We start from the raw sequence: 5,000 nt of genomic DNA, 5'->3' as shown, positions 1-5,000 counted from the left end.
CCTTATAACCTCGGGATGGTTATGTGCAAAGAAATTCAAGGAGTTATGCATCTTCGCAGTTAGAGGTAAAAGGGAAATACAAATAGAGAGGAAGCTGTTGAGAAAAGATATTTTTTGCATTGAAGCTCTATCAAAAGATGGTATAAATTATCTTTGAACGTGATATGAATGAGATTTTTTATTTTTTTTTTTTTTTTTTTTTTTTGCTCGGTATGCAGAATGAAATACTATACACAGACATTTTGGCAGATCCAGAAATATTGACAAAGTAATGATAGTATATTCATGTATTGTAATATGCTGTATCTATTTTTAATGTAGATTCTGTGCTCAACATTTCCCTTTGTGGGCCAGAATATATATACATACATGGATGCATACATACAAATATACATGCGTGCACGTTACATACAAAAGGGACCAATGATTATTTTCATTAAATTCACGTTCTATTGGAAAGAGTGTAGTTAAAAACACTGCTGGGAATATTTTCCAATGAACGTTATTATGAAACACATTTATTCTTAAATTTTTACCAAACTGATTTAACCTTTATATAGTTTTTTCCTCTTTTAGGTGGAGACTGTTTTTAATGATCTAATGTGGATTATGACTTGTAAGATAATAGCAATAATCATAATGACAATAATGATAACTTTAACCAAAAATTCTTGACTGTAGTTCTACTTTTTGGAATGTGGATGCAAGATATAGATACAGTGATTAATGCTGAAAAGCAAGGTTTCGAGCATTAATAAATTAATTCTAGAAATCTACTCAATTTAAGAAAATGGACTAGATCCAAATGATTTTATTATTATTATTATTATTATTATTATTATTATTATTATTATTATTATTATTATTATTATTATTATTATTATTATTATTATTATTATTATCAATATCATTGGAAAATTTCCCCTTATACATAATGAATACAAAGTCCTACATCTCATATACGGAATGCTAACACGATAGGCCTAGACCACCACATTGGGATCAATCTGAAGTATCTGACAATTTTTTCATATTTAATTTCTCATAAAAAAAGATGCATTTTCATGTCTTCGCATTTTGCAAAGGCAATAAAAATGCAAATTACTCTTCAATATAAGTATGACATTGGTGAGGCAGAGAGGAAATCGTTTATCATTCATTCATTGTTTACTAACGCATACGAGAAGATCATCATTAGACGGCTCGTTTCGGAGACAAAGGTTTATTTGGACAAATTTGAGCGGAAGGTTGATCGTTAGAAAAGGGATTAGAAGAAAGGTCCCAGAATAGAAGACCAATTTATCTTAAGCCAGGTGAATATGATTCTATCCTCAGTATCGAAGGACTGGACCGATGCTTATAAAGCAACTTCTCCTTAAGGATTTGCTTTCTCCAAGACACGAGATATTAATCCCCCAACTCAAGGAAATTCTGCCTTTTATTGTGGAGGTGGGATTCGTATTAATATAATAATTCCACGTTATATCCACACTAAATTAAACTGTTCTAAACTATATATTGGATATTCGTCTACATAAAGAATACTTGGGTTCTAACCTTCGGCCAAATTAAATGCGAGGGAACATGGCAAAAGAGAAAAAAAAAATCAGTCAGGATTAATCAGTGAACAATATTTTTCCTCACTGTTTTTCTTTCTTTTTCCTTATTCTCCTTTACTCTCCTCAACCTTTCTCTTCTCTCATCTGAAATTCTCATATATTTTCTTCCAACTCAGATATTGCAATTCGAATCTGTCTTTTCACCAAATCCTCTTATTACTCCATATTTATTTCAAGCGAAAGTTTCCTTTATCCTATTTTATATTAGTGAAGCTCCTAGTTTTTTTTTTTTTATTATAACTAATAATCAAAGTCAGAGGCAGCCTAAATTCCTTTAGGCATCTCTCGCTTAGTTTCGAAAGAAATAAGAAAATAAAATAGAAAGGGAAGGTAGAAGCAATCAAATGAGAGATGATGAAAAGATTACATATCTCATACAATCATTACATAATATGAAATTTTGTTACCATACTGATATATCTTCAAGGAAAATCCCAACTGGTAAAATGTCCATCTTTCCATAATATGATAAGTAAATTGAGTCTTCAAATGATTTGAAATTAGTGATAAAACCAGTGGTGTAACAGCGATATTTTAGTCTTCACTCTAAAAAGTACCTTTTTTTGTGAGAAATACAGTAAGCTACATGAAAAAATTGAATATCTTTGTGATGTTTGCTGAAAAACCCCTAGTTACAAATTCAACGTTTTCCCCTTATTACTGATTACATACGAGGTTAAAAACATATAATTGTCGAAACATGATCTGAATCCTTCGCTAAAGGGATATAACTGCTCAAAAAGAGCTCTGGTGGGGCTTTGAGATCATACTCAGGCATATAACAACAACAACAACAACAACAACAACAACAACAATAAATGCAGCTGTTTCTAGTTTACTGCAGAACAAATGCCTCAAACATTTCTTAATTAATTTTTTGAGTTTGGCCACTTTCATCGTGGTGATTGGTGATGGTAGGAGATGTTTGTCTAGTCGCTCTCAGCAAACCAACCTAGTTTGAGTGGACAGGACTAGATCAGTGTTGCTGATCATTTCAATACACAAATCCTTTCACCACGTTAAGGTATCCCCAGTCAGAAAGGGGCCCAGGCACATATTCACAAATAGACAATGGTGTTTGTAAAGTAGATTCTTTATTATTTGATAAAAAAATACACCCCTCTATAGAATCTCTCACTTAGCGGGTACTTTTCTTACCCTCTCTTAATACCCCCAGCAAAAGTCTCTCATTTGACTCCATTACCTCTCTCCCAGAACTCATAACTTCCTAAATATCTGTGAATTTGACCGAGTTTGGTTTATAAATATCGCCCCCTCACATTTATCGGATGATTTCTGTCGGTTTAAATAATGTTTTCCTTCAGTTACCCTTTCGTATCAGTTTAGATATTGTTTCACATTTTGTCTTGAGGGAGGCTCTAATTAAGCAGTATTATTCTTCTTTCCATTTTCTACTTTTGCCTTTGATGATATTACAATGTGGGCGAAGTGAGATGCTTTACATAAATAAGTGGCATACATTCTTCCTCTCTTCATGTATATCTTTATTTATCTATCTATATTTCAATAAATATATGTCTATTTATCTATGCATCTGTGTATTTTTCTTCAAACATTTTAATCGAATATATAAAGTAACGCGTACTATATAACAGGATATGATATAATCTACATATCTATCCATATCTGGACGAGAATCATCATATAAGATATGATATAAGCGAGATTTTTCTTTATTATGAAATTATTCAATTATTAACATTTTTATGCATAGTAGTTTTATTGAACCTAAGCTTCATCGTAGGGAGAATGAAAAAGTGATGAGAGAGAGAGAGAGAGAGAGAGAGAGAGAGAGAGAGAGAGAGAGAGAGAGAGAGAGAGAGAGAGAGAGAGAGAAGTATCAAGGTATACTTGATCATGAAATACCTCCCGTTATTGCTCTTTTTTATCTCTTGCTCTCTCTCCCATACTGATAATAAAAAAAAATTAAGCTTGCCATTGCATCTTTCACATTGTTGAAATTTTGTGCCATTGTTGGCCTCAACCGCTTGTATATAAGCTGGTTATCATGTTTGAATAAAGCAGGTACATTCACTTCGCCTTTCTGTTAGGTCCTGACAGAAGCACTGCCCTTGCCACAACAGCGAAGGAAAATATTTTCTTTCATTAGCGTAAATCCAGTGGGAATATCTTATAATTTAACAGTGTAACAAGTGCACAGTTCATAGAGGAAATATTTCTATATTTAGGCTTATAATTAGCTAACAACGTATTTGCTGCGGACATGAATATATTTTGGTTAATTTGGGGATTTTTAATTCTATGGCTAAGTTCCAACTCTTTGCTTTTATAATATTGGGATCTGTTCTATTTATTTTTGTAATATAAATTATCTGTATTTCACGTATAATTACTATAACTTAGAGCCTAAAAATCTGAAGAAAAATAAAATTGTTGCAATTATGAATACCGATGCAATAATTAAAAAAAAAAAAATACCATGAAAGTACGTTTTAGTAATCATACACTTCCACAAATTTTAATAGAATCCGTGTATTTCTACTTCTTTTCAAAAGATAGCAGCATACGTCCCTTGTTCCATTCATGAGAATGATTATATTCAATTGGAAGAAGAGGGTTGTTTGATACTTATGTAGAAATATGTGTGGCAGGAATAAATTTTATACAGCTCCAATTAAGTAGGCTATTTTTGGCTATTTGTAAACCAAAATGATGTCATGGAAGGTTCCAGAATGCAAGGATTAAAGAGCTTTACATATTGTTTATTTTCATGGCCAATAGATGTCCTTAGCAGTAGAGTACCAAATTGCTAATAATCACCTTCGTGCACTCATTATAATTTTTGTTGCTTCACTTTTGTGGCTATTTGGGCACAATACTGCAATAAAGCAGACGCACGTGAACTTGATGTTCATTGTTTTCTGGCCACAGTTTAATTTTTAAGAAACTACAAATTCCACAATAAATATCAAAGAAAATTTCCTCAGAGAACAGTCGTTAGTTCAATTACATTTGGGGGTCAGATAGTGTGACAATATAGTAATTACAAAGTTATTTGATATAATTTTCCAGTACCCTCTCATGGAAACTGAAGATAATGTTTCATGGTATGACATGTATTGTTAGTAAAAATTACATAGTTTAACAATATTGTTACATTCTGGAAAGCACATTAACGCAGACTCCTCTACCTCCATCCCGTACATCGTAAAGAGATTTACTTTACCGACAATAGATTGCATCAGAGGCACCTTGTTCCAACTAATATAGTCAATTATTTGACGACCACATGTGTCAAGAAAGTGTGGTAGGAAGGTAGAGGCTAGAGAATTGGTAGTTGGTACTGTCCAACGATTGTTTCCTGATTAGGAATGTATATTTTTACCGAAAAATTGTGTG

Source organism: Palaemon carinicauda, chromosome 14 (genome assembly GCF_036898095.1).
Source record: "Palaemon carinicauda isolate YSFRI2023 chromosome 14, ASM3689809v2, whole genome shotgun sequence".
In the NCBI taxonomy this organism is placed as follows: Eukaryota; Metazoa; Arthropoda; class Malacostraca; order Decapoda; family Palaemonidae; genus Palaemon; species Palaemon carinicauda.
This window is presented reverse-complemented; position numbering follows the sequence as displayed.